The following is a 22,704-nucleotide window of genomic DNA, read 5'->3' on the forward strand; positions in this document are numbered from 1 at the left end:
AACTTAGGCTTTTTAAAAATTATGTAGAAAAGCAAAGACAAACCAGAAAAAGAACACGACAGAAGTTATATGTGCCGCCAGATATCAGTATTTATTATAATTTGTGCTAAGTAAGACAATGTGGATTTGGAACAGAAATAGACTAAGGACACACAATACCCCTAGAAATAGACCCACCCTCACATGAAAACTGAATATATGGCAGAGGTAGCCAGGCAGAGCAGTGTGGAAATAGATTATTCAATAAACAGTGATGGTACAATTGGTTGTCCATGCTGAAAAAACTTACATTGATCATACACAGAAATCTGTTCTAAGAGATTTAAAGACTGAAAAACAAAACTTTAAAACTTAAAAATAGAGTCTAAGGAATTATCTTTATGCTTTCTGGAAATGGAGAATTTCTTAAGCAGAGCACACACACAAAATGCAAACCATAAAAAAAAAAAAAGAGAAATCCTACATATCAAAGGACATTGTTTACAAAAAGTAAAAACACAAGCTCAAAACTGGGAGAAGATATTTGCATTACATATGACTGAAGAAGAAAAAAGGATTGTATCCTAAAATACATCAAAGACTCCTACAAATTAATAAGCAAAATAAAAACAACATTACAGAAAAATTTGAAAAGAGATCTGAATAAGCATTTCTTATAAAAAGTAAACACAAATGATCCCTAAGTATATTAAAATATGCTCAATTTATCAGTAATCAGGGAAATGCTAAATGATACCACATGAGATACAATTATCAACCATCAAATTTGCAGAAGTTTTAAAATCTGGCAACACTAATTATTGGCAAAGATGAGGAGCAAAGGGAGCTTTTATACACTACTAGTGGAACTGTCAATAAGTACAACCACTTAGATATCAATCTGGTATTATCTAGGAAAGGTGCTTACAGCCCAGTACTCAGCAATTTCAATTCCAGTTATTTGTTCTAGTAAAACCTTCCATATGTGCATCAGAAGATATATACAAGAATGTTCATTACATATTTTAAAAAATGGGAATCAATCAAAATATCCTTTGCCATATGAATGGATAAATTGTGGTGTTTTAATACACTGGAGTACCATGCAACTATGAAAACAGATGGATTACCAGTAAAAGTATCCATATGTACTAACTGTAGATATGGCATTGCTGAGCTTCAGTCTTCTTTACATATATGTTTTCTCTGAGCCCTATGACAACACTGAAAAATGCGTATGTTAAATCAGATTTCATAGAGTACAAAAATGAATCTCAACAATATGACGTAAGTAACCTACAAGGTCAAATAGCTGGTGAGTGACTGACCAGCCATAATTACTCATGCACATTACAGCTACACCATATAGCCCATAATCAGGTTGCCGTATACCCCTTCTCAGACTCAAGGTTCCCAAGAGTACATGCTGAGACTATCCCACCTTCCATTTCCAGTTTCCAGTCATGCTGAACCTTATTTCTTGTCGTCCTTCATCTGTTAATCATACCTCCTTCACCTTTGACTTGTCTTTTTAGCCATACATTTCTTTCAAGTTCTTGACATTTTATTTCAAAGCAGTTTATTTTTTTAGAGAAATCAAAAGCCTTTTCTGGTATAAAAAAAGAAAGAACAAATTGAAGAGGAGAGGGGAGCAGAAGGGAGGAAGGAAAAGAAAAAGAAAGAGAAAGAAAGGAACGGAAAAAGGGGTAATGTTTTCCAAACATGGTGGATAAACAAATGCAAAAATTATCTCATAAAAAAAAGTCAAATACTGCAATAGCAACTTTTTTCTCTGATAGGTGAAACTACATGGAAAGTTCGGATGAAAAGTAGAGCTTTGCACTATGCATTTTACACTGAACCTCAAGTTTCCTGGCAGATCCTCAAAATTATGTGGTTGATTTTACCATATGTAATGTCCAAAACTAAAGTCTTTAGCACAGAGTAGGTAGCCAAAACTTTGAAATAGGAAAACTAAGTTCACATCCTTCTGCAAAATTAAGCAGATTAAATTAAAATGAGAAAAAGTATTTAAATAAAAACGTACTTTTCAAAAAGATAAAGTACACTTTAAATGGAAAACCAATTTAGACAGAAGTCTACCTAAACTCTTTAATTTCTTGTGGAGAAAAGAGCAGAAAGGAACAATTTATACCTAGGATTCTTTTGAGGCAAATAATCCTTAATATAAAAAATAGTAATTACCCAGTGGAATACAGTGAGAATGTCTCAAACATAAGAACCAGGAATGATGCCTTATGAAGTTATGCTCCTGGAGAATTATAACATTTCAGAAACAGAGGGACAAGGTGGTTGTTAGCTGGAATTCTTTATGGAGTAGTCCTCTTCTCCAGTCACCCAAGCAGATCTTCACTGTCATTTAAGCCAGTAGTTCTAAAATTCAACCCTACCAGAATGACCTGGAGGGTTTGAACAAACACAATACAAAACAGTTTGCTGGAGCCACCCCAGTGTTTCAGATCTAGAAGGTCTGGGGTTGCACCTGAGAATTTGCATTTCTAAGAAAGTGGAAAAGTGATGTAATGCAGTGGTTCTGAGGGGTACATTTTGAGAATCACATTCTAAAAACCACCATGCTAATTTCTTTCCCAAATAGACTTCTCCCTATTCTCTGGCTCCTCCCACTATCCCCCAATGAATCCTTCTTCTCCCAATCTTTTTGTGTATACACACACACACACCCCTCACTGGACTTTGTCCTAAACCTGGAGTTTTTTTTTTTTTTTCTGTGAATACAGGAAAAGGTGGTATAAGAGAAAATCCCTTGACTGGAAGGACTGTGATTCTGACATACAGAGGGCAGCGCATGTTTACACAGGTGCAAATAGCACTAGGCACATTTATCTTTTCCTTGTGTTTTCTTCCAATTAAACTTTATACTCAATTGCAATTGCTGTCTGAAACGGGAATTTTTTAAACCTCATCTAAAGAAGCATGAGTCAGTCTTTGTTGGAATGACTAAGTGGGAAAAGAGCAGTTTACTACCCACTTAACTGGGGACATGTTCTTGCTTTTTAGAACACAATTATTCTGATTCTACATGATCCACTATTTTTTTTCTTAAAGAACCAATGAATAAAGTTTTGATCTTCATTTATTTTACTGTTTAAACTAGGCCTTAAGTGACTGGGAATATTTACCAACTGTATAACTTAGCAAAAGATCCCAGATTCTTTCTGAAGGGGGGTGGTGTTTGCAAGAGTAACCAGGCAAGCAGTACCATTCTAAAGAATTATCCCTTTAAAATGTGTTCATTTGAAGTCATTATGGTAGTCATTATACAGTGAAGATTGCTATTTTTAGCCACCCAGTAGGTTCAAAGTATTTTCCAACTAGTCCTTGAATACCTCAGATCTCCGTTATGTTTCTATGATCTGTACTGCATTTAATTCTCGACCTATGTGATATTAAAAATGCTTCCAGGGGCTTCTCTGGTGGCGCAGTGGTTGAGGGTCCGCCTGCCGATGCAGGGGACACAGGTTCGTGCCCCGGTCCGGGAAGATGTCACATGCCGCGGAGCGGCTGGGCCTGTGAGCCATGGCCGCTGAGCCTGCACGTCCGGAGCCTGTGCTCCGCAACGGGAGAGGCCACAACAGTGAGAGGCCCGCGTACCGCAAAAAAAAAAAAAAAAAAAAAGTAACAATGGCTTAGATTTTAAGACTTTGAGGCAAAAATGATAAGAAGTTTAACTCAATGAGAGTGAAATAAAGTGGTCCCCAGCCTCACGCACCATACCTCCTCCAAACAAGGACTTTTTAGATAGGACATTTGGCCAAGGCAAAAGAAAATCAAGTCCTTGGCAAGGTTGGTTCTACTCATCCTGACCTTACCTCATTCTTGCAACATCTTGCCTTCACCTCAGAGAGCAGAACTATGTAATCAACATTCAAAAAATGGTAAGAAATCTTTCAAAAGTTCAGAGGCTATTCCATGGAGATAGAAGTGTTTAAGAGAATATTATAGACTTCTGATAAATATTCATTGTAAATCACCAATCTTTTAATATTGACCTAAGCATATATAACTGATGATCAATAGACATTTGTTTTATTAATTTGAAGTCCCTTCAGTATGTTCATTTTAAAGATGGATTTCTTTTGTGTGTGGATGCATACAAACACACACACACATAAACTCTTCTTTGGTTTAAAAAAGAATTTGAAAATGCTTACAAATACTCAAACTATGCATTTAACCAACAAGTAAGTGTATGTTATTCCTCAGTAAAAAGTAAAACAAAACAAATAAGTAAATAAATTAGGGTGATACTTGCAGAAAGTTGGTAGGAAAATAAAAATAAATGATTTTACAAACATCATGCTTTAAGTTCCAGTATATTACTAGCAATAGACCAAAAGTTTGGCTCTCCACTTTCTCAGAGACCACAATAAGGAAAACATTACTAGTTACAAGCTACACAGTGAGCATATGATACAAACAAACCACTTAACAGAAGCACCAACATCACCCGGAGTGGTGAGGAAGGACTGCTGGGAAGGACATCCTTACCCCACCCTTTATCATATGTTCAACAGTGAGTCTCTGTCACAGAACTCTTTCTTAATATGCGCTGATGGCATCTCACCCAGGGGCAATTCTGTCAAATTGGATAGAGAGCAGTGGGTCCGGCTAAGCAGCTGTTTTCCTATCCTAACAGAAGAAAACACGTTAGGTTACAAAAGGACAGCATAGATCATCAGGGCCAGTAAAGCCCACCCTACTTAGTTTCTCTCAACTGAGTTTCTGTTTCCACATTTCAACCTACGTGGATTTATATGTTCTAGCTTTTGATGAGGAACCAAAGAATCACTTTCTCTTGATCCAAACAATGAGCTAAGCTAAAGATGGGAGTCACTCTCTCTTGGGAAATTAAGAGGAGTAGCTAAATCGTAGACCTGAACAGAAGACCACTTTACTTCTGCATGTTGCAATTAGGACATGGGCTGAAACTTTCCTGAGATCACAGTGGTATTAATGCTTCCCCATAGAAGCATATAGGTACTAACCTTCTAAGCCATAGAGCAAGGTTAGTACTTTCACTGTGGAAAACGTTTGATGAAGGTGTTATCAAATGCCTGCTGTTGCCACGGTATATTCCTAGTGATATGTCTCTCAAGTTTAACTTTAAGCAATATATGTTCCTAGCAAAACTTAGAAGATGAATTAGCTACAAAACTTTTTTTAATGTGCACATGCACACACACATACACACACACACACACACTCCTTCTTGGTTTACAAAGAATTTGAGAATGCTTACAAATACTCAAACAACACAATGCACTTAAACAGCAAGTAAGTGTACATCATTCTTCAGTAAAAAAGTTAGAAAACAAAACAAGTAAGTGAATAAATTAGGGTGACACTTGCAGAGAGCTGGTAGGTAACTGAACAAGTTTAATTATTGCACGAGTTGCTGGATATGACTTTGGCTGTATAATAGTGACCTTAAGCCTTTTTTTTTTTTCTTTTTTTGCATTGTTAAATGCAAGAGAAGTCTCTTGCCTTGTATTTTTCAAAAGGTACAGAGGTCAAGTACTGATTCAGAAGGAGTGGAGCCAGAGTCGGATTTACAATGTGACTAAGGAAGCTGAACCTGTAGGTCTCTGACTTGCATGGCCCTTTCCAGGGCCCTGTGTCTAATTCTGTACTTGTTTTCTTATAAGATTTATACCCTGAAAAACTCCACTACTTTATAGAATACTTGACATCATGCGATCTCACTGGTTTTCCACTATCGGCAGTATTCGCTTGTTTGTTTTTCCTTATGTGTAAATGCATTTTGGCAAAGTACAAAGAAATTAGGCTTTGGAATTAGAATTCTCTTGTTTCGGACCCCTGGGTATAAACTTGGGAAAGTTACTAAACATTCTGTGATTCCGCTTATCATCTGTAAAAAATTAATAATAATAATTATTATTATTGTTGCTGTTGTTGTTGCCATTGTTCTTCATGAGCCTGCATTCTTCATAGTGCTGCTTTAACAGTCAAATGAAGTACTGTATAAAAAGTGGCAGGACCAGGTGATTCCCTTTCTCCCTCTTGTCCCTCCTTCCTATTATTCCTGTGCATATAGAAATAATTTCTCCAACTGGGCCCATTCCAGAAGCTTCTCCTATCACTCAGATGGCTTGAGACCCTGACCTCACTCCCTAAGGGAAAAAATGACTGCTGACCAGTTGTGTCTTGGGACCCTATCTCCTATGCATCATTCTTCATAGAATATTTTAATAGGTATCTGTATTACTCCTGCCAAAAAGAGTGGTAGGCTCGTGACAACAGAGGAACTGGGGTGCAGTAGAAAGAATGCAGGCCTTGAAATTAGACAGCTTTGTGTTCCAAGCAAAGTTTACAAATGAATTCACTGATCTGAGCATCACTTTCTCAACAATAGAGTATAAAAATATTTATTTTAAATAGTTGTTTTAATGGTATGTGAACTATATATCAATAAAGCTGTTTTTTTAAACAAAAAGTTGCTATAAAGATTAAATTAAGTAACATAAATCCCCAATTAACACCAATCACTGCTGAAAATGAGAGTTCTTGTTTTATTTTTTCACATATGTGTCAGTTCTGTTGGTTTTAGCACGAGTAATGAGAGGCGACTGATGAAGATACTTAAGGAATATCGGAAAAGAGGAAGCAGAAAAAGTTCTGTGGAAGTTTAATTGTTATTTTAGCATGATTGATTATTCAACCTGATAATGCTCTTTTTACTCTCTAAGGAGGGTAATTGAAAAATACTGTATTTTTTTCTAACTAGATTTTATCAGTCCCTTTGCAACAAAATCTAATATTTTTCAGCCAACACTTACCCCACTGCTACTGGATTAATTATAAGATTCCCCATAGTCTTTGCCAGGAGAAAAACACCCTCTGACAAACATTTTGTGTACCCCTGGGTTTGACCTTAGAATGCTGGTGTAAATCATTTACATATCTAAGTCTACCTTCTTGACAGAGAGTCAATATGAATGCTCAGTTGCTCTTAAGTGATAACCATGTTCATGCACTAATAATTGCTGTGAGAAGAAGCACGTGGATGAAGTTTGGTAGAATTGATAAAATTAAAGAAAGGAGCCCTCATTATGCCACATCATCTAGTATGTAAAGCCAGAGTTTCCCTTAAATTCTCAACAATTTATCATGTCTAATTTTTAATGTTCCAGGGAATCACAGTGTTTTTATTCATCAATTCTGTAAATTGAGAATTGTGTACAAAGTATGAACTGTTTATTAAAACACAAACTTGAAAAAAACTAATATGTGTTCATACGTGACTATATATAGTCAGATTGGTAGGTAGATGGATGGTTAGATAGACAGATAAAGCAGATAGATAAAGTAGATAGGTATAGTCATATATACATACAGTCATATGTATATATACATATATTATTTAGTAGAACAAGAAATATGTTTGTTATTAGTAATGCTTCACTCTTCTCTGCATACTGGAAACTAGATCATTTCCTTTCTGAGAGACAATTAAATCTTCAAACTTTCACTTAGTTGAAGATAGCATCAAGTAATCATGGAGTATGAAAGAAGTCTAAAGAAAGAACCTAAGAGAGACCAAAATTTTTCTGTGTGAGAAAGGAAACCAACTCACAGGGCTGGGGGTTTGGGACTGCAAGTGATTGCAGCCTAAAAGGAAGAAGGGAAATGAGAAGATGCAACTAATCAGAATATTTTCAGTGAAATACTGAGGGCTATGCATTGTCAACCCTACTTCTAGTTCTTCCATACACTTTTTTCTTTTGGCTGCACCTCAAGGCTTGCAAGATGTTAGATCCCCGACTAGGGATTGAACCTCCCCCACTACCCCCCAGGCAGTGAAAGTGTGGAGTCTTAACCACTGGACCCTCAGGGAATTCCCTCCCAGACACTATTCAGAAATGCCATATTACTTACTGATATAAAATAAGCTTATAGTGAATCACTAATAAGAGGTGTTAAGTCCTACTTAAAGGCATGAATAACAGGAAAACACAGCTGTCCAAACGAACATATGGGTTATAAGTAGGGAGACCAACTGTCTAACTGGGTTTGCCTAGGACTGTCCTGTTTTAAAACTAAAACCTCTCAGCCCAGGGAAACCAGGATGGTTGTCCCTGTAATTACACATATTAGGGTATAAGTATATGGTCCGACCTGAAGGATGTGAAATAGTCAATATAAATTCCTTCTATTATTAAAATTTTTTTAAATATTTAAAACCATCATGAGGAAAAAAGCAAATATATCTATAACTGAGCCATACAGGAATGACTAATTTTAATGTTTAAATTATGTTTTGTTGTTCTATTTTCATGTGTTAAATTCTAATAGAAATATCAAATTAATACAAAGGAAAATATCCAGAATGAGATGAATAGAATTGTCCATCACTGTCCTTTTTATTTCATTAAATCAGCCTGAAAAATTGAACGCTCTCACTTCGCCCAAAAGAACTTCAAACCTTTTCAGAAGGAACTCTTCCTTTCCCTTCCTCTCCATCTCCCCTTTCATTCAAAGCAGGTGGAATACTCAAGGTAGAAGTTTGTGTTTCCCTCTACTGAGACCCTCACTGCTCTGTGGGAGCTGGAGGGTTCCTTGTGTTCAGCTGGGGAAACGGGGCGGGGGGGGGGGAGGCTCCGTATTGTGCCCACAGCACCACCTGATGCCAGGTCGGGGTCCTCCTGGACTGCTGTTCTGGAGTTTTGTGCTGGTCTTGCTTCCAGCCCCCTGGCTGGTTGCCCTAGCTAGTGTAATATAGGGTAGCAGTTCTCAACTGTTCTTCTGCATCATCAGTCATGGAACTTTAAAAACTGATGTCTAGAACATATCCCAAGAATCTGAGGTGGAACCCAGGTATCAATACATATGTCCCAGGAGATTCTGATGCACACAAACATTGTGAGCCACTGAGTCATAATTAAAGGTGATGAGAATATATTTGTTTCAATTTATTTTGTTTTAGACTAACATATTACTGGACATCATAAAATATAGGCAGATCAAGATGCCTATCCCTACAAGGCAACTCTTCTGGGGCAAAAACATTTATTGGGACATTATGAGAGACATGGGATTTCGGGGTGATAAAGGAGAAATGTAGGACTCTCTCTTCCCTGTGAGTGGCGTGGCACTTCCTGGTATAGCCCAGGGATCACTTCTAACACCAGTTCTGCTTTAGGAGTTAAGGACAAATACTCTCTCCCTCAGCATGCTTTGTTGGGGTTTATGTATTCCTCTTTTCTTTCTCTTAGAATTATAAGATCACCACACAATTTTAATGCCAAAGTAAATTAATATAAATATCCTGTAACATAGATAAAACTGAACGGATTATGAAACATCCCGTCATTAGAAAATTATGCAGTCATTAAAGATAATCTTGATAGAGGTATGTAACAGCATGAAGTATGCTTATAAGGCTATGTTGAAATGAAAAAACTTAAACATGGTACAAAATCATGAAAAATCACGAAGAGAAACAAGACTAGGACACTCAAAGACTGACATACTCAAAAATACTACCAGTACATGTGTTTAAGTGGTAAGACTCTTGAGACTGATTTTCCTTTTCCTTTTCTATATTTTAAAAATTTCAATGAGTATATATTATTTGATTATGAAAATATTATTTTACATAGAGAGGACAATAGTGATTAAATCATAGCTAATTTCTGAAGAGGGACATGTTTAAGGATAAAACAGGATGAAGAGGAAACCACAATGGGAACAAAGAAAAAATCTTAAAATTGATATGAACTCTAATATGAATTAATATTTCATGGCAATCCCTTGATTCCAACAATCCTTTCACCCTACAGGACCGGCAACCTACCAATTCTATCACTTTTTCACTGCCTCTCACCTGTCTCCCCTTCAAAACTCTCTTCCTCTATTCACAGTTTAAATGACAAGAACGGTCATTACAACCGCCTTCTTGCCTGCCCCCTTAACTCTCCAAATATTCTACAAGTTTCTTCCACTAACTAGTGGAACCATACCTTGGGACCATACCATACTCCGCCTAATAATCATAATCCAGAAAGCAGCTTGTAGCTGAAGAAAAGCATACAAACTAATCCCAGGTGGTTAGTTCTTAATGTTGCCAGGCAATCTTACTTAATGCCCCTGGCACACACACGCCCCTCTCCTTTCTTGCTGAATCTCCAACATCCTTCTTGGTTTTTATTTTTAGCTGATAATCTTGCTTCGTATTTTACTGAGGGTTAAAAAAAAAAGCAATCAGAGAGAACTTCCACCTGTTCCTACCAACACATCTTTTGAACTTCCTATATTTGGACCCCTGTACTTGGGTTTCTCTCCTGTTACTGTGGATGAGCTGTTGGTGGTGTCAGCCAAATCTCCCCCGCTCTGCAGGCCCCATTCCTATTCACCTACTCAGAGAAATGCATCAAAAACTTTCTTCCATCTTTCCTGCATCACAAGTGTATTCCCCTCTATTGCATGTTTCCCATAAGCATAAAAACATGCTGATACTTTGGACACCTCAAAAAAAAAAAAAAAAGAAAGCCAACCAAACCTGTCTTCACCTTCCTTCACCCTCTAGATTCCACCACATTTTCCCCCTTCCCTTTACAGCAAAAGCAGACACACAAAAAAATACCTTGTCTCCTTATCCACAATTATTTTTTCCTAACTCTCATGCCTTCCCATCATTTTCACCCATTCCCCACTCCACCAGAAATGCTCTTGTCAAGGTCACCTATGACCTCCCATTGCCAAATTCAATGGTGAATTTTCATTCCTTGTCTTAGTTGATTCATCAACATCAATGCAATGTAGCTTATCACTTTCCCCTCCTTGAAACAGTCAGATCATTTCACTCAGGTCATATCATTCACCTGTTCAAAACCTTGCAATGGCTTCCTTTCTCAACCAAGTAAAAGCCAAAGTCATATGACCTATATGGCCCTAGTCCAAAACACCTGATCCCATAACCTGTCTGAGGTCATCTTCTATACCCTCTCCTTCCTCATGTGAGTCCACCCACATTGGCCTTACTTGTTGTTCTTCAAACACACCAGGTACATTCTTTCCTCATGGCCTTTATGCTTGTTGTTTTCTCTACCTAAAACACTCTTCCCCCCAGATAACTGTGGCAATTTCCTCAGCATCTTTAGATATTTACTAAAATATCACCTCATAAATGATGCCTTCCCTGGCCTCCCTATTTAAAATTAGTAATTCAACACACATTCCTTGTTGCCTGTGTCTACCTTCTTTTTCTCCATACCGCCTATAACCTCTAATATGCAATATATACGACTAATTTATTTTGTTATGTCCTATTTTCCCTACACTAGAATATAAGCACCACAGAATGAAGATTTATTTCTTTGCCTATTTTGTTCACTGTTGTTTCCTTAGAATCTAGATCAGTTTCTAGTACATAGTAGATATTCAGTAAAATATGCAGTGAAATGAAATGGATGAATGAATTTCCACTTGAGAGCTGAGAAAGTAAAGAGCTGGCTTAACAGACCAAAAGTTATTTGCAACAAATCACAGGAAGTCTGTGAGGGTTTTCTAGGTGGTTTGCAAATCTGGCATATAGGTAGCTTACATGAATAGTTTTCTTGAAAGAAATGCCCACCGCAGTGTGAAAGCTGTGGGAAGACTAACCAAGAAATGGCATAAATTCCACTATCTACTAGTTCTAGGCCAAGGTGAGAGAGGCTGCCTACTAACATGAGATGGGGGAAAGAGACAGAGACAAATAGTCACACACACACACAAACACAAACAGAGATAGAAATAGAGAAAGAGAGAAAGAGAGAGAGAGAGAGAGAGAGGTCCAGGAGACTCCAGTTTCTAAACTTCTACCTTCTAATCTGTTACTATCTATGCTACACGTGAGGATTAAAGTGCCTCACTGTAAATGAGTAGACCAAACAATCACAAATATTTTCAGTCTCCTAAATTATCTTCAGATTTGTACATTTGACAGCTAGTAAACATCTGGATTCTTTTTAGTCTTTATACCCATCCTAAGACCTCATTCTGTGAAGATCTGAATAGCTATTCTTGACCTAGCCTGTTTATCAATTTCAAGCACTCGTCCTCCAAGCTCACAAAAATAGTCACATGAAATGATATTCTAAGTAAGCCCTAACTGGCTTTAATAAATAAACTGTTAGCTGAGGCCAGTCTTTTGTATTCCAAAGTAACTTAATCCTAAAAGAAGAACATCTGTGATATGGAATAACTATAAATATGTGGTACTCTAAAGATAGAAAGATAATTATCCAATTTGACATTTGATAACCACAGTACCAGGCTTAAGGTGGTAAAAAATAAATCAGGACTATTTTACAGTCCTGATTTGTTCAAATATATGTATATCATATCATTTTTGTCTTCTGAACATCAAAGATAATTACATTCATGCCAAATTAAATGTTTAATTGTGAACAGTTTTCCACTTAGCTTTCTTTATTCAAAACATTTTGATTCTACTACTTTAATTATTATTTAATATTTGTATAATATTTAAGGCCATAGATTAACTAATAAATTGTTACTGGATCTTGACATTATACAAAAATTTTTTTCTTTATACAAATTTTTCAGAACTGACAAATGAACATAAGAATCAAGGCATAACAAATAAACATTCCTCATTGTTGATTCTGTTTTTCAAAAAGGAATTGGCAGTGCCTTTTTCCATTCCCACAGCCTGCACAGATAATTCTAAACATGAAAAATCTGGAGCAGTTCACAGCTTCAAAACAGCAACAAAGCCAAAATCTGTAGTTTTTGTCAAACTAAGAAAAATGGAAATATTTTCAATGCAAGATTTTTTTCTAATAATAACCTACTCTTTCATTTTTGAGAGGCTGCTTGTGAACTGTTAATGATAGGACAATCAGTGGACCTATTCCTGTGACTTCTACTGTTGCAAAATTCAATTTGACACTGACAAAAATGAGTATTACTCCTAATAATGTTTGCTTTCTGTTTTGTGAAAAGACAGTATTTCCTTGCAAAATACAACTGGTACTGTGACACAAAGCCCATAAACAACGGAGGGTATTAAAAACTTGGAAAACAAAGCACCAATATTTTATGAATGGCTTGCTCACCTTTCTGTCACACCAGCTGCACTGATTTGAACATTCTCCCTTAGTACACATTTTATCCATATCTGCAAATGACTAGTAGTAACACAGCTCCTCCAGTATCACTCAGGGTCCAGTAAGGAAAACAGAAACTATATGAGGTCTTTCAAGCAGAGGGGAGTAGAAGTGTGAAAGAGCAAAAACGTGGAATGTGAACTAATCTAAATATTGACACCTGCAGGAAGGAGCTACTATCCCCAGGGCCAAGGAAACAAAAGGGAGGATGAGGTAGTGGAATCCAGGTGCCCACTTGCTAATGCACTTGTGTGGTGCCTCAAGAGATCTTGGAAACACCAAGCAGGGACCCCTGTGTCAGTACTTGGACCACGAATACGGTGCTGGAGAGAGGTGGGTGGCTGGAAATATAACTGGGCCCTGTGTAAGTGGTGCTGGAACTGCTGAGGAAGTACCACTGAGCTGGAGCCAAGGTTACCAAGGGTCTCTGTTGCACATCCTGGTGCTGGTATAGCCAAGGAGTGAGGCAAAAGGCAAGTGTTGCAATCAAGGAAGAATTTTGTACTATGGTGCTGAAACGGCCAGAGGATGCTTGGAGTTCATAGCTTTTTGTTGCTGCAGATGGAGGCCTAAAAGCTGAAAACAGGAAGTGAGTCACTTTCCCCCTCCTTCATTTCTCAGTTTCTTGCCGGGACCTCTCATTGGCAAGACCTAACTGGAATCTTGCTGGCAATAAAAACCTGGAAAGGCAATCTGTGGGGTATCAGAAACCTACAATACATAGAAGAGCAGAAAAGGACAGAAATGGAGGCTAAGGGCAAACAGGCAAATGGCTCACATGTCCTATATTCTACGCCAATTTTTCTGTAGTATTTATTTAACATGACTATACCTAAAATTGCTAATGACAATCTGGCATTTATTTTTATCATCTTACTAAAGGAATAAAATAAATAAGAAAGAAAGAAATGGAAGACAAGGATATAATATATATAAAGCATGTAATATATAACTGTAAACTAGTGACCTTATTTAAGCCGGCTATTGAAATAATTCTGAGTTTTCAACTTTATTAAAGGCATATTTAATAGATTTAGCAAATTACAAAATATCTCTTTCCTGACTGTCATAAAGCCACGTTAATGTTCTACTTAAACCTTCATAATTCTGTTGACATTCCAATATATGATGTTATTAAGCAGGTAATTTATATAAGAACACAATCAATAAAAATTTATTACCCTGTGGTAGATTAAAGATGATCTCCAGTTCAATTATTTGCTATCCTCTCACTGAGATTCCACTTGAATCCAGACAGGCCTTAGTGATTTGCTTGACTAATAGAGTGTGAGAAAAGCAATGTTGTGAGATTTCCAAGCTCATAAAAAGTCGTGGAGGCTCTGTCCAATTCTCTTTGAAAACTTGCTCTGGGTGAAACCAGCTGCCATGTCAGAAGTCTGACTGCCCTGAGGCCATCATGCTGGAGAGATTACATATAGGTGCATTGGTCAACAGTCCCAGCTGAGCCCCAACTTCTACTCATATGTGCAAAGTATCAGACGAGAATATGAAGCCATCATGAACCCTCCAGACCAGCCCACCTGCAAGCCTACAGCCACAACCTATACTATGAAGGGTAGAAGACTGCCGAGCCAATCCTACCTAAACGTCTCGCTATCAAATTGTAAAATATAACAAAACGCATGTTTTGAGCCACTAAGTTTTGGGGTAGTTTGTTATACAGCAAGAGGTGATGAAACATGGTCTTTCTAATAAGCAAAACGATGTACACTAAAGCAAATTATCCATGTTAAATGTAGCCAGGTTATTAAAATACTAAACACAGTACTCTTGAAATTTCAGGGATGAAGTATTTCACATATTACTGATGAAACTGAAATTATTACAGTATTTGAGGGAACCACTTTGATAATGTTAAGCTGTTACAAGTTGAGCTTATGGCCCCTCACTGTGATGAGTCCCTTCACGGCACTGGGAGGGACCCTAACAACTTATGTTTGTAATTCCGTATTCTTTTTCCCAAAGATCCCCTTTCTCCAAGTTATATAAATTTCAGGCCCCATAAAAAAGAGTCTGTCTTTGGGGAAGACACATCAATAATTCTTCTAATAGTCCTTCTAAGTAATTTGTATTTTCCCCAAGAAAATAATTCAAAAGGAAGATGGACAGTTATGTTTATAAAACTCTCTTTCACAGCATTATATAAAATAGAAAAATAAACTGAAAATAACCCAAATGTTCTTTAACAGATGAATAATTGAATACATTATAAGTTATCAACTTAGAGCACGATGTCCTCTTTTCACAAAATAGTTGCAGAGTCTCTAACAACACGAGAAATTGTTTATAGTATAAGTGAAAAAGCTGATCTTGAAAGTTTATATGAATTATGGTTGCAAGTATTAAAAATGTATATATTACAGATAAAAACAGGAAAGAAATTTGGAGAGGTGAAAAAACAGTTATGTTGAGGTAATGGTCATAAAATGCAACTTTGTCTTCAATTTCTTTTTTAAAAAAATATTTATTTGGCTGCACCAGGTCTTAGCTGCAGCATGCCGGATCTTTTTTAGTTGCTGCACGGGGGATCTTTTTTAGTTGTGGCATGCAGGAACTAGTTCCCTGACCAGGGATCGAACCTGGGCCCCCTGCATTAGAAGCGCAGAGTCTTAGCCACCAGACCACCATATCTTCAAAGGGAAGTCCATATCTTCAATTTCTTTTTTTGCCAGTTGCATCCCATCACAGTCATTGGTAAGTGATGCAAGCTCTCTCAGAAATCAGCTTCTGAGGTTTTATGAGATATCTTGTAAAATATGCAGCTAAACTAAGGGAATTACTGTAATGCCCAAAGCTAGGGAAAGCAGGCCAGGTTGTGGAAGGCCACTTCTCACTTCTTTGCAAAGTGTGATGTGGAAAAATAAACATGTCATTAAGAAGGTAAACTCAGACTCTTGGGGAAGTTTGACTTCTTTCTACTCCCTTTTCGCCTCATAAACAGCAAAGTAAAACCACCAGGAGCCAGAAATCAAAAAGCCAACACTGAGGGCTTCCCTGGTGGCGCAGTGGTTGAGAGTCCGCTTGACGATGCAGGGGACATGGGTTCGTGCCCCGGTCCGGGAAGATCCCACGTGCCGCGGAGCGGCTGGGCCCGTGAGCCATGGCCGCTGAGCCTGCACGTCCGGAGCCTGTGCTCCGCAACCGGAAAGGCCACGACAGTGAGAGGCCCGCATACCGCAAAAACAAACAAACAAACAAAAAAAGCCAACACTGTTCTCCATCCCTGTATCTGCCATCTTTACACAAATAGGGATGCACCTGCACACAAAATATATATGGAAACACATACACACACACACACACCCCTTCAAGTAGATATATTTAAAGAAAACATTGGCTATTGTAATAATTTTTTGGATACTGTGGAGTGGTAGAACAGAAAGAGCAAGATCTGGAGGCCAGTTCTGGGTTTGTGCCCACTTGGTGCTATGACCTGCAGTGACTCCTTGCTTGCTGAGAGCCTCATGTCTCTGTCTGAAAAATGAGGGGATCCTCATGATGTGATCATCAAGATCTCATCTCCTGTCACCATCATCTGACTCTGTTCACAAATGAAATGGGATCCATTTTAAAACCAGGGAACTTGTGAAGCCATGCTGCTCCGAGGGGTTTTATCTCTTTTTTACAACATAATTTTAGATCATAGAATTTTAGACGATACAATTTTAGGTGATGGAAAGAAATTAAAAGGAAGCCAGGTTCTAACACACAGCTCAGTGGTGACAGAGGCAAGGAACCCAGCTTTTCTTCTCTTCTCCAAACTTAGAAAACAGCACAGCCAAGTGATGGCCCCCTTCCAAGTTCTTTCTTTTCAGTTTTCATTAGAGATAAACACAAGGAGAAACATTTTAATCTGGCCCCGTGGCAGAGGTATAAAGAGCCTCATAAGTAGTCCTCACTCCTTTTACTGTACCCTTAGAAGCTCACACCTGAGTCACTCAGGTGGTGGCTGAAAGCCAGCTCAACTTGTGTGGTCCTGTGGCTGAGGTCCAGCAGACAACTATGAAAGCAAGATCATGTCAGGAACTTTATTTCCACACAAAACATCATTTTGCTGTATTCACAAACAATAAGGAAAGTCTGCCTTCTGGATATGGCCTCACAATGTGAATTTAAAATGGCCTACCATGTAGTTTCCATCAAAAGCCATGCCAATCCTAGAACAGGGCATATGAACTATTCACAGCACACAATTCTAGGCTTATCCCTAGACCAATTCCAATCAGAAGGCAGCTTTAAAAGTAAAGCATATTATTCCAGCCTGTTATCAAAATGGTCTTTACAGAATGATGGCTTAGCACTACTTCCTTGGTTTTTACTCCTGGTAAAGACGAGGTGTGACCATATATGAAATTTCTCTATATTTTTGTAAAAGTGTAATCAGGGAACTTGCCCAGTATGTTTCACATAAGGCCATGTGTGACAAACTATTCTCAGATTTGGGGGGTAGGAAACGTTTCTTCCTCCAAATTGTAATCTTTTCTCTTAAAGACTAGTATCCCCTCATGCTTTGGGTTTTACCTTGGCTACTAGGAAAAGTTAGACTGGGTTTTAGTGCATTTAAAATAGCTTCCCATATCCCTGGTTTTTGTTTGTTTGTTTGTTTAATATAATTAATCTCTTCACCCAACCTACTATACCTTTTCATTATTATATGACGCTTAGTTTTTATTGTTAAGGGTTTTCAATTTTATTATATATGTATTTTTTATGATTAGGTTGGGGAAAGGTAGTATATAAATATAGAACAATGTGTGTTGGTATATGTATATGTGTGCTGTATATAATATATATTAATTGTCATAGAAAACACATCTTTATAAATGAAGGACCTTAGCAATAATTTAATTGACTGGTTTCAAACATAATTCTCTCATGCATTGAGGACCAATTTCTTCAAATGAAATAGTATGCAAAACTTAAAGAAATATACTTGGAAAGTAAACAATAAAAGCAGAGTTCATCTGGTTGAAACGTAAGGGGAGAATAGCCCACCACCCTCACTTGCTAGCCACCATTTTCACTGCAGTGGGGGGCTCTGGAGTCACTCCATAGAACTTACAGTTTCCCATGGTACATATTTGAAAACTCTCAATCAAATTCAATTGTCTCCTTTTATAAATATGGAAACTGAGGCTTTGAAATTGTGATTTATCTAAAAACACTTACCAAGGTGGTGATGAGGTCAACATCAGTTCTCAGGTTAGGTTCCCTGATTGCCAGATGTTTATTTTTGTTACAACAGAAAGGTCAATCCCAATATGGGCTTAACATTAAAATTGTGTTATTTGAAAAGGATTGAGTAGTTTTGAATTTTGTTAAAAATTAAAGAGAGTCTGAGATTTTCTTAAACTCAACAAGGCAGCAAACATTATTTTCTTTCTTTTTTCCTCCTTCTAGGCCCACCCAACGGGGGATAGGCCTCTCTTCTTTTCAGGTTTGCTTTCAACTGGTTCTGTGCGTTGCCTATTCCCTATGCGAAACTAACAGATCTAAAATTTTTGACCCTCTGAGTAAAAATCATATGGCTCTGCATTTTTTCTGTATTAAATAAGCATAGCTAAGATAAAGATTCTGTGGAATCTTAGTGACAACTTATTTTTCTTTCTTGGACATTTTAAAATGTTGACCCGATTCTGATTTTTCACATAATACATATCAAATTCTTTTGTCTGTTAGTAAAATCTGTACATGTCCTTGTGTAACCACTATCAATAAACTGAGGACTGAATAAACTTGGGAGCATGGTTTATTTTCCAAATGCCTCCAGACAAAAACTAAGAAAATAGAATGTAATTGCATGATGCACAAAGATTTCAGACAAACTTTAAATAAATCATGTAAAGTTTTTAAAAGCCATATTTGAGCTACAAAGTTCAAAGTCATTATTCTTCACACTCAACTTCAGATGGAACAGAAAAGTTTGAATCAAATTTTGATCATCTAATAGTAGACTTAACATTATGGCTTTTAGGAGAAATGCTTCCAAAGCTATCATTTATTGTTTGTTTTCATTTTTATTCCTTACAGTATACAGGCTTACTTTGTCCACTAGAATATATGGGTAAGTTCACTTATAGAAATATTTATTTAATAAAAACCATTTCAACATAAACAATTTCAAGGATCATAGGCAGAAAATACCACTCTCTAGTGGTGAAACCCTGAAACACCAAAGTCATGAGGGCAGACTGCCTTCCAGTTACTGCACTGACTCATCCAGGTAGAGAAGGAAATAATAGGAAGTTCTGAAGTTTGGTTATTAGCAAAGAAACCTCAAGAAGACTACATGCATCTGGATGTCCTGGAGAGCACAGGACACCTGGGGCATGGAGGAAAGTGGTGGAAAGAGAAGCAAGCCATTGCCAAAAAGATATAGATCAAAGCAATGCCTGATCTCCTTCTATGAGTGATGGGAAAAACCTGCCACTAATTAAACTAGTGCCTGGGTAAAGTCCCAGGGACTTTTCTGAACCAGAATTAAGCACTGGATCCAAAGGCAGCATGGGAGATCAAGAGGGATAAAGAGCCAACTGTATCCTGCTAGTTCAGGGTATAAACAATGAACAAAGCTGGGTAGCCAAGGAATCAGTTTAATGGATGTTGGGCTCCTATTGGGCCAGAGGGGATGAAAGGGAATCAACTGGCCAAGGTAAACATTTAAGGCTTAACCAGACAAGTGAACATTTGTCCAGGCTCCGCCCTTTGATTATTCAATCATGACTTGATAAGCTCCTGAAGTCTGTCCCTGGTCTAAGCCTTCATTCTGGAGTTCTCCATTCAGGTCTCAGCCTCATTTTTAGTCTCTCCAGTTCCTTTCTAATGAAGCAATATTTTTATAAGGGTTGCCAATTTATAAGTCAAATTACATTTGTATTATCCAAATTATTCAATCAGAGGAATAAATCCCATACACCCCAAGCAGCCTTGACATAGAACAAATCCTTCGAGAGACAAAATAGGATTCAAAAAATAATAATCTCAATTGGCAAAACAATGAAGAGTTCATGAAAAAGATCTACAGAAATCCTTTGTCCATAGACGTATGAAGCTGAGACTGTGCAGAGAGAGGCTTTTCTAAATTATTAAAGATTATAAGATATTGTAAAAACTGCAAAGCCCTTTATAAATACTAGATCCTGTGTGATCTAATATTCTGGTGGCAGTAAAAAGGGAGGATGGTAAGAATAGTAATTTGAATTTATGGAGGGCCTATCATCTTAGACACTTGTGCATTTGAAAGTCAGTTCATTAATCCTCAGGACTATCTTAGCAGAAAAGTAGCCAGTGTTATTAGCTCCTTTTGCAGATAAGAAATTGAGACACAGACAGATTATGTGGCTTATACAATGCTTGTGCAAGGAAGCTGGGAGTAGACAGGAAAAACATTAGCTACAAAGGTGGGAATGTGGTCCACAGATAAAGAGTTGGCAGATTTCACTTTCTCCTGTTCAGGCACATTAAAAAAAAAAAAAAAAAAAGGCACCATCCCAGCCAAAGCTATTGGGGCAAAAGGGAATTACACAGGGACCTGGGAGCATGGGGCAGAGGGCTGGAGGCAGCAGTTCAACCCAGGACATACCAGTGCAGTTACTGGTGAAGCGCCTGGCCTCCCTTGCTCAGCACAACGGACACCCTGGCATCCTTTTCGCCCGTGCTCTAGCACCATCCTCCCCCATCACACCCTCCCACACCAGGAAGATCATCGCATAAACATGAGTAAACAATTACTTCAGAACCATGTTCTGAAATAAGAATTAGCATGAAGGAATAAGTACAATTGCTCAAATTAAATGAGAAGCACACAGCAACAACAAAGAACTTATTAACATGAGAATTAAACACCAAAAATAAATGAAGAGGAACTCACAGAGGTGAGTCAAGAGTACATAAAGTGTCATTCAAAAATAATACTAAGGAATCCACTTTCAATTCTCACCACCTTCTTTTAATAAAAAATAGACTATTTTTATTTTAAAATAATTTTAATTTATTTTTAAATTAAAAATGATTAAAATAAATAGAAAAATAAATAAACCTAAATGTTCTATAAAATTAATCAGTAAGAAAATTGTGAATTAAACATATTTTCATAGAGGAAAAAAGGCCTTGTGAATAGTTTTAAAGCAGCTGTGAGTTAACTATATCCTACAATTATTAGCATGATAGAGAATAAAGGAAAATAAGTGGCTATATAATTTTATATGCATACACACACTCATTTAGATTATTACTAGATTACTCATTTAGATTACTAGAAACAGAGAGCTACAGATAAACATAAAAATGTCTCTTCCAGTAACAAACACTAATTTATATTTCAAAATAATAATAATAAAAACTGAAGAAAATCATGACATCCAAGAAAAAAACAGGTTACTGAGAGAACTCCGGTATCAACATTCTCAACCAACTTACTGATCATAACAACAAATCCTGGAAGAGAAAGTAAACTGCTGTCAAATTGCAACAGGCAGGAGTGCATAGGTTAATTATAGGCAATTTCAACTTCAGAAAACAGCCAACTCAACTCAAGACATGCGAGATCAAGCAATGTATCAGTCATTACATAAGAGGGGAGCGGAAACAATGCTCTCAACCATCAGTACCTAATTTCCTTTTTGCTTGAACCAAGGGAAATATCCTCATAGTTAGGCTCCTAAGACATCCCTTGCCATCTTAGACTAGCAACATGGGTGTTACCCAATAATGGAAGTTTATAAAAGCCAGGCAATATTTTCATGCCTATCCACTGCTTCCAGGCAGAGTGGATATTCAGTGAGAACACCAGGTACTATAGGCTGACCAGCATCCATTCTGATAGGTCAGTGTCCATGCCATGTCCATTGTTGAGTATTTTTCACATTATTCTGCATCTAGGAAAGTGTCAACCTAAGTCTACTCAGGTAGTTGTTCATCTCTCTTTTTTAAAGTCTTCAAAGATGACTGCGTATTATTTGGCAGGATGAATTTCTACTTTTATGTTTCTTTATTAAAAAATATACCTTGTAAAGAGAAAGTAGTGACATTATATCATCTGGATTGATGAATCAAATATAAAGACAACCTTAATGGCTGCTGGTGAGACCAGAGGAAGGTGGATGCAGTCTGCAGTTATAACAGGGAGGGCAGAGAGGGATGAAAGTAACAGCTGGGATCATGAAATACAAGAGGACAGGAGAAGTCCTTCATCCTGTGTGCCTCATGGTATCATGCAGTGTTTATGAAATGGGTTCTGGAGGCTGAGCTATCTGGCTTCACAAGCCAGCTCCACAATGGAGTTTGTAGGGAGAAGAAGGGTAAAGAGTGCTTCAGCTAAAAGGAATATGATACACAGGACGTGGAAACAAGAGTGAGCATGGCTCATTCAGGAAGCAACAAGTAGTTCAGGAAGGCTGGGCTGTAGCAGTGGGGTAGGGACAGAGGTAGGAAGACTGGGGAAGTGGCAAGAGGAAAGGATGCAGAGACCTGCCTGGTCCTGAGTGGCCTTGTGAGACATCCTGAGGAACTTGAACTTTAGCCTAAAAGA

The sequence above is a fragment of the Lagenorhynchus albirostris genome, chromosome 8 (genome assembly GCF_949774975.1).
Source record: "Lagenorhynchus albirostris chromosome 8, mLagAlb1.1, whole genome shotgun sequence".
NCBI lineage: Eukaryota > Metazoa > Chordata > Mammalia > Artiodactyla > Delphinidae > Lagenorhynchus > Lagenorhynchus albirostris.